Below are 12,481 nucleotides of genomic sequence, written 5' to 3' on the forward strand. Positions count from 1 at the left end.
CTGACGGAAAAGCATGCTGAAATAGAAAAAGTGCAAGAAAGAAATCAATTCAACCAAAACAAATGTTCTGAATCAAATAGGAAGCTTTGCTTTCAGCAGAGGAGTTTCGGGACTATGAGCACCTGATTTCGCCCATCCATCACTTCCCCATCTCTCTGCTCAGCATCCTCATCAGAGGTGGCACAGAATACCTGGGTCTTCAGAGGAAGATGAACAGCAGTCATTATGTGCGAGGTAACGCACGTGTGATGCTGCCAAAAACTCAGGAGAGCAAGTACTAATAAATAATGTGTAGCCGACGGGAACTCGTGCTTTCTAAAGATGCATTTTCCTCGCCAACATCCTCTCCCTTTTTTCCCTGTTTGATTTGAAGAGCAATTTGTTTCTTTTTTCATACACGTGTTTTGTTGAAATGTAACAAATCAAGATGTGTATGGATGTTATACACCTGCTGACTCTCTGGAGGTCTGTAAAGTGAATCCATACAGATCAACACGGCAACTCCAGAGCCAGAGGCTTATCCCACCTCCTCCACCCTTCCCTTCCTCCCTGGGCATAGGTACAATCACCTGCTGCTAAAGCTCTCTATGAGTGGATGTGTACTCCTGCTCTGTGGAATAATCCGCTCAATGTTCATTGGTCAAATTTATTCATACAACTGTTTATAGTTGAAGCTCATTTATTTCAAATGCTACAGGGAATTCACACTGTGTATATATACAAGAAGTGAATGATTAGTATTTTTATATTTTTGATTATTTTATTGAAACAACAGTGTATACCATGGATTAGTCAGAAACCATATAAAGAAATCACATGCACATCTTCCCAAGTCTCCACCCATGGGAATATTCTGCAGAACTGTAACGGAGCCAGGCATGGTGGTGCATGTCTCAAAGCTCAGTACTTAGGAGGCATAGATAAGAGGATCACAACTTTGAGATGAATCTCAGCAACTTAGCAAGGCCATCAGCAATTTAGTGAGACCTTGTTTCAAAATAAAAAATAAAATTGGTTTGGGAGTATAGCTTGAAGGTAAAATGTCTCTGGATTCAATCACCAGTAGAACACACACACACACTATAATGTATTAACACAATCAGTATATTCACATCAATGCAGTTTACCTGTCTATATTTAAAGTCTGCAGTCTTATGTGTAGTGTTTGTGTGTGTGTGTGTGTGTGTGTGTGTGTGTGTGTGTGTGTGGCTTCATGAGAGTGTATTCATGCATAGCTTGGGGATCCACACTACAGTGAACACAAAGTGTCTCCTTCACTGCAAATTCCATTATGTTGCACTTTAAAAAGTACATGGGAAACAGACATGTTGGCACATGTCTATCATCCCAGGACTTCCAGTACTTCAAAGATGAAGACGGGAGCATTGCAGGTTTGATAACAGCTTCAGGAAGTAGTGAAACTCTCAACAACCTTGCAAGACCCTCTTTCAAAAACAAAATATAAAAATTTCTAGGGTGCATCACAGAGGTAGAATCACACACACACACACACACACACACACACACACTCACATGGACCCCTGTGTTTCTCCCTGACACTTGGCTGCCCTCACTTGAAGAAGCCCCACACCATATCTCTACAATCTTTCACTTAATAGACAGGCAATCAGAGTTCAACTTCTTGGGGCTGACTGCATCTTATCAGCTGAGTTCCCTGAAGATCTACCCAATGGCTTTGCTCATGCCAACAGCTGGCTCCTGCTCATTGCCGGGGGTGGTGGGGAGTCTATCTGTGGACACGCAGTTGGCTGGACCACTCATCTGCTGAGGGACTTTGGGCTGAGTCCAGTTTGGCAGATGACACATGCAGCCACTTTGCACAATCCTGTGCAGACTTTGCTAGAACCTATGTTCTCACTGCTACGAGACAAATAACGGCCTGTGAATGCAATTTCTGGGCCAGAGAACCACTGCTGAGCCTTTGAAGGAACTGGAAAGCTAGTTTTCCAGAGTAGGGTGCAGTTTTGCCTCCTTGCCGTCCAACTGTGAGCAACGCAATTTCTCCTTTCTTCAACAAGTGTTCATTGCTGTACTGTATTTCCTTAGCCCCTCTTACACAGATGAAGTGATGTCTCTGTGGTTTTCATGTTGGTTCATCTACTATTTTGTTGATCATCATTTTATGCCCTTCTCAGTGTAATGTCTGTTCATGTTCTTTTTTTTTTTTTTGTGGTACTAGGGATTGAATCCTGGAACTTTCTGCTCACCTACACTTCAGAACTTATATTTTTTATTTTGACAGAGTCTCACTTTATTGCTGAGGTATTCATTAAGTTGCCAAGATTGACCTCAGACGTGCAGTCCTCCTACTCCAGCCTCCTAAGTACTAGGATTACAGGAGTGTGCCACCAATCCGGGATTATTGGAATCATTTTGCCACTTGTTAATTGAATTACCCTTCCTCCCTCTTTCCCTCCCTCCTTTACTTCCTTTCTTCTACTAAATGTATATAGTACAATAGAAACATCCTTTCTCAGATACATGGATTATAAATATGTTCTCAGGGTCTGTAGCTGGTCTCTGGGTTCATTTCATGGGTCTTAGTAGAGAAAAAGACTGTAATTGTGTTAGATTCAGGTTATTAATTTTACCTTTTATGGTTTATGACTTTGGAATCGGGATTAAAAACAATTTGCCTAATCTCAGATTTCTGAAATTCTCTCCTGTCTTTGTTTTTAAAAGTTGTTATAATCTTGCATTTTATATTGAAATTATTAATCCATTTTCCCTTCTGTGGTTTTTGGAGGGTCTTGAGTTGGAGCAGAGGGATGTTATTGCCCCTGTGGACACCTCTGCTCCAGGACCACCTTTTAAAAGATTATCTCTACTTCCCTTTTTTATGATTTTTATTTATTTCCTTACTATATGTTAAGTTTTAGCTTGTACATATTTTAGTGCACACGTATTTGACGTACTTTGTAACAAAATTATAAGTCTTTTTGTGGTTGACTTACTTCCACATGTTTACAATTACATAAAATGTGATTTACTTTATAATTAGGTTTATTAATTTTGTTAGTTATCAAGGAAACAAATGGTCTTAGATTTTTTCTATCTTTTTATTTATCCAATTAAACTTTGCCTTAATTATTTCCCTTTTAAAGTCACAGAGCATAGTTTGTTTATAACTTAAATGAGAAGGTAATTTTAACCACTGATTCATATCTCTCATCTCATACATTAAAGGCTATATGCTTTCATCAAAGAAAACCTTTAACAGCAATATTTTAATTATTCTTCAGTTCTAACTAGTACCTTATTTCAAGAGTTATTTCTTACTTTATTTTGAAACATTTAAGCATTTTGTAGTTTTAAAACTTATTTATGGAAAATTATGGGATATATGCATAATGTAATTCTCAGTAATAAAGAATAGAAAAATTAAATAATTTGCAGGAAATAAATGGGCCTGGAAAATATTATGTTAAGTGAGATTATCCAGTAACAGAAAGTGAATGGTCATATGTTTTCTTTCATATGCAGAAGCTAGCGAGTAATTTTAATATAAGGGACACTAGTATTTGTACTTATGTAACCCAAGTAGAGTGATGGAAGGTTTTTGGAGGAGGGTGGTATTGGTGGGGTGAAAATTAATGAGAAACACTTTCATTGACATTATGTGTGTTATATATATATATATATATATATATATATATATATATATATATATATATGGCATTATATATATATGTGTGTGTGTCATATATATATATATATATATATATATATATATCATTATCAATATCATGAAAGGGGCATAGGAAGTAGTGGTGAGGTAGTCAGAGGGAAGCTCCCCAAGTGCTGTGTGCACGTATGTCCCTATCACCCTGAACGACAATATGAAGTAAGACAACAGCGCACCCATAATGATACATTAAAATTATTTGTTGGTTATTTACACTTTCATCAGAGAAAATTCTCTGTATAGTTTTCTTGTAATACTCATTAAAATGTACATTTTTCAGAAATCAACTCAAGACGGCTCAAAGACCTGGAAATTAGACTAGTACTTTGAAGCTACTAGAAGAGTGCATAGGTCTTATACTCAAACATATAAGCACAGGTAGACACTTCCTCAGAAGTTTAAAACAGAAATTAACAAATGGGACAATTAAATTAAAATATCTCTGCTCATCAGTGGAAATCATCAAGAGTCTAAAGAAAACCTACAGACTGAGAGAAGATCTTTGCCGGTTATCCCTCTGACAGAGGATTAAAAAAGATTTTATACTTAAAAAAGAGAAATAACTCAGTCACAAAATGGGTAATTGAATTGAATTGACACATAACTAAAAAATAAATACAAATGGCAAATAAATACATGAAAACATTAGCGATCAGAGGGATACAAATCAAAACTACACTGAATTCCAACTAACCCCAATCAGAGTGTCAATTATCATGAAGTCAAAAAAAATCAGTCTTGATGAGGATATATGGAGCTTTTCTATACTGCGAGTAGGATTATGAATTAGTTCAGATGCTATGAGGATCAGTGTGGACATTCCTCAGAAACCTGGAAGTGGATACGATTTGGCTATACCATTCCTGAGTATCTTTCCAAAGGTGTTAAAACCAGAAAATCACAATTATATATGCATAATCATGTTTATAGTAACACAATTCATAATAGTCATTATGAAACCAACCTAGGTATTCATCAACAGATGAATGGATTATAAAAATGTAGAATATCCACACAATGGAATTCTAATCAGCAATTAAGAATAAAAAATGATGCCATTTGCAAAAAGTAGAAGAACCTGAAGAACATTATAACTAGCAAAATAAAAAATCATATGAAAGGGCATATGTTTTCTGTAATATAGGCAAGCTAGGAAATAATGCGGATACCAGAGGGACTCCGGACAATGGGGGAAGAACCTCAGTGGAGCCGGGAGGTGGTCTAAGGGAAGGGGTAAGGGAAGAATGAGGTTCAGTAATAGAATTACTGCCATTAACTGTGTGTACCCATGTGAAAATACCAAGGCCAATCTCAGTACAGTGTATAGGAAAGGGGAGGGAGCCAGAGGTCGCCAAGGTGGGGGGGCACCAAGTGCTGTGTGCAAGGATGTCACTGTCAAATTATTTACATTATGATATGAAACTAAAATGCACTAACAGAAGTCTACAAAATTGGCATTATTATTTTGAATGTGGTCAGTTTTGGTAAAGGTCCCACATATACTTAAAATAAATTATTCTCTTTTTTCGTCAAGTGTCTATTCAATTTAGTTGCCCATTTCTTGATTGGGTTATTCGTTTTGCTAAGAGATACAAATGGGCAATAGATACACAAAAAGATGTTCTACATCATTAGCCATCAGGGAGATGCAAATCAAAATTACGCTGAGATTCCATCTAAATCCAATCAGAGTGGCAAGCATAAAGAAATCAAATGCTGGTGAGGATGCGGGGAAAGAGGGACTCTTTTACACTATTGGTGAGTGTGCAAACTAGTTCAGCCACTATGGAGATCAGTGTGGAGAGTCCTTAGAAAACTGGGAATAGATCCACCATTTGATCCGGCTATACCACTCCTGGGTATCTTTCCAAAGGGCTTGAAATCAGAGAACTACGTTTAACATATGCATACCCATGTTCATAGCAGCACAGTTTCCAATAGCCAAAATATGGAACCAACCTAGATCTCCATCAACAGATGAATGGATTGCAAAATTATGGGAAATACACACAATGGAATTCTACTCAGCTATAAAGAACAAAATCATGTCATTTGCAAGAAGATGGAAAGACCTGGAGATCATTATGTTAAGTGAGATCAGCCAAGCACAGAAAGAGAAAGGACATATATTTTCTCTAATATGCCCAAACTAGGGAGTGTTTTTTCTTTTGCTATGATTTTTTCAAACCAGAAGGACTCCAGATAATGGAGGGGAAACCTCAGCAAAGCTGAAATGGAAGGATAGGAGAGGAAGAAGGCTGAGGTTGATTAATGGAGGAGCTACATCCAAATATGTGTAAAAGTATGAATGTAGCGTGGTTAACCTGGACACTCAGTGTTGGGGGGAAGGGAAGTGGGGGAGGGGGAGGCACCAAGAACAGGTTAAATGTGTGCCATTTTCAATATGATCCACATAAAGATAAAACAGCATAAATCAAAAAAAAATATTCTCTATACATACTGGTCAGAGGTTTATTTTACTATACTTTTTATGAATTGAGTTAAAATCAGGTTGTTCCACCTACCACATCACTACTGATTTTTGTGTGTGTGTGACTGCTATATCACTTTCAAAGCATATGTTAAAATATGGACTGCTTGCCTTGCAGTTTGGTCAAATTTTGTGTTATACGTTTTTAGAGTATACTATAACTAAATGCCTATATGTTTAGTGCTGCCTTAACCTTTGGCTTGTAATTACAATTACTCTCTCTATCCATGGCAACATATCTTCCTTTCCTGTCTACTTTTGATTAGAGAACTGTACAATTTTTCTTTTTGCTAGTTATCACAGAATATCTTGTTGTAGCCTTTACCTGTCAGCCACTCCCTATGTCCCTCTCTAAATGTGTGTCTCTGGTAAGTGTAATATCACATTATTTTTATTTAGAATGCAATTACTAATAGTTTGCTTTTTGTTGATTAACTAATTACTTTTAATTACCCCTTTCATTCCTACATTTCTTCATTTTATCAGCACTCATTTCAAAGATGCCTCGATTGAATGTGGAGAAGCCTGTCAGTCTTGAATTTTATCTTTTGATAATAACATTTATTTGTCTCTGCTGTTTTTAAGATCTCTTCTTATCCTGTGTTTTAGAAGATTTGTTATAATGTGCTGCAGTGAGATTTGTCTTGCATTAAACCAACTGCTTTGTACATTTACTTAAATCTCTATTCTGATGCCTGTTGTCAGTTTGGATATTCTTGGTGGTAATCTCTTAAATACTTTATTTTCTCCATTTTTTCTCTGTTTCTTCCAAAGCTCCAATTGCCGGGATGTTTCTGTCTGCATTCTCCCTTTTTTCTTTCTGCCTTGACTCAAACATATTCTACTAATTTATATTCTAGTTCTAACCCTATATACGCGGTCACTTCAGAGATTTGTTTCTCAATTCTTGAACTTCTGCTTGATTATTTGTGATAGATTTTTCTGCCAAAATCCCTGATCATTCTATTTATTTCTTAAACATGCAAGTCATAGCCCATGATCAGACTCCCTGCTGTTATTGAACACAGTGTTGTTGTATCTGTTTTTCCACTGCCTGTTTGTGTTTTGGGATCCTTGGATGCTATTTCTAGAGGTTGTAGGGATTTCTATTTGGTGGCCAGGCTTTGCACGTGCAGTTGAAGAAGTAGAGTGAACTATTTTTCTCCAGAGAAGACTTGACCTTTCTCTGGGCCCAGTTTCCTAGTGCTCACATCTTCTTATGCATACTCCAAAAGTTGTAATCTTTCTAGTAGATCTCCTCCTTCAACAGGTAGGTCACCAACTTTGTCCTTGACTCGACAGCACTAGGACAATTCCAAAAGCTTTACTTAGCATTGTGTACTATTTAAGCAACAAGTTGCTTGTTTTTTCTAGTCCTGGTAGCATTAGGATTGGTCAAAAAAATCCAGAACCAAGGCCAAGCAGGCACCAGGCTCAGTTTCCTGAGCGTCTCTCCTGGGTGCCATGGATGTTGAAGCCTTCATAGCTGTACTTCCCAATTCAGGGGCTCTACATCCTGTGTCTCCCAAAACAGTTTTTCCTGAGTCATAGACTTCTCTCTGACCATGGCACCCTAAACTGAGTCACCAGATGTCTTTAGGAAAAAATGACTTGAAAACACAGAAGAATAATCATGACACAGGATCCTTCTCTCCCTTGATCTGTGTCGTCTGAAGTCCCTCTGTCTGTGCCTTGAAAGATCTTTGCCTTTCTTATCTCTCCAGCTTGGACGACTTTTCTCATTAAATGTCAAATTTGATGTTTATGGCAGACAGGGGTAGTCAATTTTCACATTTTTTGTATCTTAGTTTCTCTTACTCTTTTTTAAAAGGCCTTGTATTTCCATTCCCTGGAGTGTGGGAATATATGAAGGGAAGACTGTGTTTCCTCTTAAATCCATTGCTTTGCGTAGGAGGAGAAAGAAAATTCACTATTTATCATCACATACATTGAACATAGGAAAGCAAGGATGTGCGCCCTTGGTTTCCCCACATGTGTGTAGATAACACTGGGGACACGGAGAGGGCGTGCAGGAAAATGCTTCTTCTTTCTCTCTTTGTCTTGAAGTACCCTCAGTACCCATTGACCAGAACTCCCTGCTTCAACTCTCTCCCCACATGTCCAATCCCTGTGACTCTGAGGTCTGTGTCCCCAGTGAACCCCAACACTCTTCATCGCTGCTGCTCCCTTTTCGGGAGATCACTGGATCATATTTGCCTCTTGGATTATCAAAGTCTCATTTGAATATTTTTTGTAAAATGCCCTATGGCCCTTGACACTGACTCCTCCATTCAACTTTTCACCCAAGGGCACCCTGGCCTCACCTTGCTTCTCTATGTAATTAAGATCTGAGCCCCTCATCCCTGTTCTCTGACCACATGCCGTATCTTTCGATTTGCTTGCATCCCACTGAGCCTGCTCTCCAGAGCCCAGGGGCTATCTGCCATCGTTCCATTACACTGGACTCAGGCCAAACAAGCTTGTCAATACTCTGATATACCTTCCTACTAGCACACAGAATTCTCTAAAAATCCTACCTACCTATCTCACCTATTGGGCAGATACCTGATATGAGTTCAATCTAATGATATACTCTCTTTCTTCCTCTATACATGAAGAAGAGGTTGGTAAGGAATTTGCTAGATTTTATAAGTTCATATTTACAACCCAGAATCCAGCTCATCACCTCACACCTCACTGCTCTCCTTGGACTCCAGCTAGCACATTTCCCCCCATTTCTACCAGCTATTATCTTAAACTATCACTACTGTTTTTTTCAAGTCCCAGTCCAGTCCTTATCTTTTATGTTCTGCATAAATAAGTTCCTTTGTAGGTGCACGAAGAAAAGTGTTTAAGGTAACTAAGACATGGAATTCCAACCTCTCCAAGTCTCCAAGACCTCTGTGGGTGACCTACACCTCCAGCTCAGAAGTACAGCAGAGAAAGGTCCACATTAGTCATACCTCCTCAGGATTCCCCGTACCAGTTTCTTGTCTCCATTTCTACTTTTTCAGTTGAACATGGAACATCTTATCCCAGCCACACTGAAGTCCTCCCATAACGTAGCCCCTTGAATCCTGTATTGCTTCTCTCCTAGACATTGGATTTAATTTCAAGTTGTTAAAACTTAATTATCATGTAGAATATTCTCACACATTGCAGGGACTTACACTGACTAGGTAACTACTTTAGGCACACCTCTGGGTGCATATATTTGAATTTTTTACGGTTCTGCACTGTACTTTACTTTAATCCAATCTTATTCTGTGAATTCACATGAAATTGAATAAGCCCGTACACTGCCAAGCTGCCCACAAAGTTCACTCAATCAAATGTCAAATCAGCCGTGTGTGGTTTACTCATTTTAAGATCTATTTTAAGCCTCTTACTGATTTGACTGCCACATCTATGAAAGGTTTGTAATCTTTGTTATAATTAATCTGCAAATTAATGAGTTGACAATTACTTTTTAAAAATGTGAGAAAAAGTCATAATTGTTCATTTTAATTAACATTATATTAGAATCATTTAAAACAAGATATTCCCCATTATTTTCTCCTTGCAGTTTCCAGAATTAGTTTAATTGGCCAGCAATGACAATGATTTGTTTAAAACAAAGAAACAGAAAGTGCTCTTATCCTTTTGCAGCTGTTTATCTGTTTAAAACAGACATTTTTAAACAATAATTTGTAACTAAAAAATGAAACAGATGCTGGCTTTGATGCAGTCTTTTAACTTACATCACAGCACATAATTTGGTTTATTTTTTTTAACAGCTCCATTTTCTCCAAAATTGACACCACAGGACATAATGTTTTGATTTATACTTAAAACAAAGTTATTCTAATGAAGAAACACTAAATTGCTCTGTTTGTTAGAGAAGTGTAAATATATATATATATATATATATATATATATATATATATATATATATATATATATATTTGTTTTGAGGGGGGTGTACCTTATTGAAACTACCCAGCTGTCCCTATCCCTACCCTTTGGTGTCAATCCAGGATGACCACTTGGTGCTAGTACTCAGCAAGCCCCTCCATGACGACCCAGCCCGCCGCTCGGTGGCAGTCCCCAGCCAGCCCCTTGGAGTGTCCGTCCCCTCTTGCTGTGTCTCTGCAGTCTGTAGCCTGCAGGTGTTGCTTTCGCCGAGTCTCCATTGCAGTGCTATGATCCTGGGCAACACTCAGAGTGATCCTGCTCTGCACCCTTAACTTCCCAGGTTAGAGGGAACTTTTCTTTTAGGTCACTGTAGGATCCATCCACACAGAGAGTAGCAGAACATCCATCCGCTTCAGCGCTGCCCTCCTTCCCAGCTCGGAGCTACCCAGCTGCAGTATTGGCTCTCCAGGCTTTTTTTCCCTTCAACCTCTGGCATACTACATGGCCACCATTTTGAATAAACACATAGGTGAAGCTATAAATCAGTCAGGGTCATATTCACTAAATATCTACATGCTGAAATTCATACTATTTCAAGTAATAAATGGTCTTTGTTTTCCTGTAGGCACCACAGCATAAGCTTGAGATTGGCATTCCTTTATAGCTCTGCCATCAATTTACCCAGTGATTTTAGCTGAATTAGTGTGTCTAGGTCCATTTCCTCATCTGTGAAACACAAGAATTCTATGACCTGTTAGGGAATCCACAGGTCTCAACTCCTGCCCCTGTTTTGCAGCTGCCAATGAAAATGGTGGTCCATGAAGCCAGCCTCAGCGATGAGCCGAATTCTAGTCCTTATGATGACAATTTTGCCGTGTGAAACACCTGACCCAAACTGATGGGAATGGCTTTCTGTTAGGTGTTTGCTCTTTCTTACCAGCAGCGTGCTTCGCAAGGAGACTCCTTCTGTGCTGGGTCAGTATTCCTGGAGGGTGTCACACCTTATCGTCCTCAGAGGAAGTGAGGCTGTGATGCCATGGTGTCTGGAGCCTTCACAGCAGGTGGGAGCACTCTCACTCCAGATCAAGAATCCCGACAGTCCTTGCTGAAGGGTTCAGACATTCTGTACTCACGTCCAGGAAAGGCATTTGCCCCAGATCCATGGCTAATACGAAACTGTGACTCCTCTTTCTGGACATTGCTCCTGCGAGATACCTTGTTACTGGGTGTGTAATGGTTTTTGGTAGTGCGCAGCACAGTTACTTCCTCCAACATACCACTTGTGTGTGTCCAGTCCTCTGATGAGGATATTTAGGGTGTCGCTAAATTGGGTCAGTTATGAGTAGGGTTGCTTCACATAGTAAGTTTTATTTCTCTAGGCTTCAGACAACAGCCTGCCTGACATCTTTCTTAAAACATCCATCTTTTAGTCTCCCAGTCTCTGTGTGCAGACCCTTGTCTCTTGCCTTTTTGACCCCACTCTCTGATATATAATCTGCATGCTATGTTGAATACATGGATTAATAAAAATATAAACACTAGAGCTGAAATTGCTGGATATGATATATATCACATATATATTAATGAGGGAAGGGGGAGGAATAGGGGAAGAGCTAAATGAATGATATGTGCATGTACGTATGACGTCTCTACCATCTTGTACCACATTAAGGAGTATGGCTACAATGCACTAATAAAAAATTTTAAAAACCTGGGATGAACTTGAACAATTCTGCAGCCTGTATAGTTATTTGTGTCCACATGTTTCATGACTCCTCCTAGAGGTTAGAGTGCTCAGTTAGACAAATGCTCCGACTAGGTTGCTAGAGTGTGGGGTAACAACGGGCAAGGAGGGGGTGCAGTGCAATCTCTTCAGGACCTGGCCAAACCATTCCTCGGGGGCGCGATAGAACATCTTGGACAGACCCGGGGCTTGCTGTCTGTCACCTGGAAGACAGGCAGCTGCTAGCTCAGAGTCAGAAGTCAGACTACTTGTTCACCAGGGCCAGGCGAGACTCTAAACTCTTATGTTTTGAGAGGTCATGTCTATTGTCAGGTATGCACACTTACAAAGAGAGTATTTCCAAGGTACTGAATGCAAGAAAAAATAGTTAAAGGTTCTCAGTTTACCCAGCTTCTAGACCAACCACCCTCTGACACGTAGAAACTACTGATTACAGCTACATTATATGGCAGGCTGAATCACAGAGAGCCAGGGCATGGGGAAGTAACCGGATTCTGATTTAGAATAAGCAGGCTTTAAAAAATAAACCAACGGATTCATGCCAAATAAATGATGATCTTTATCACATACGATCATAAAAATGGGGCCATTTACCCATATGCTGAGTCATGATGGTTCCCCATCAGCTTGAACATCACATCAGCCC

The 12,481-nt window shown here is 39.1% G+C and overlaps 1 protein-coding gene across 1 annotated transcript in view; it reads right to left on the reverse strand.

Moving 5' to 3' along the window:
• The window catches only part of CSMD1 (CUB and Sushi multiple domains 1), a gene marked incomplete at both ends in the record, with an annotated part of 1,592,168 nt that overhangs the window by 353,527 nt on the left and 1,226,160 nt on the right, over positions 1-12,481 (reverse strand). The gene's annotated exons all lie outside the window — the stretch shown is intronic.

Source organism: Muscardinus avellanarius (assembly GCF_963383645.1).
Source record: "Muscardinus avellanarius genome assembly, chromosome: 14".
Taxonomy (NCBI): Eukaryota; Metazoa; Chordata; class Mammalia; order Rodentia; family Gliridae; genus Muscardinus; species Muscardinus avellanarius.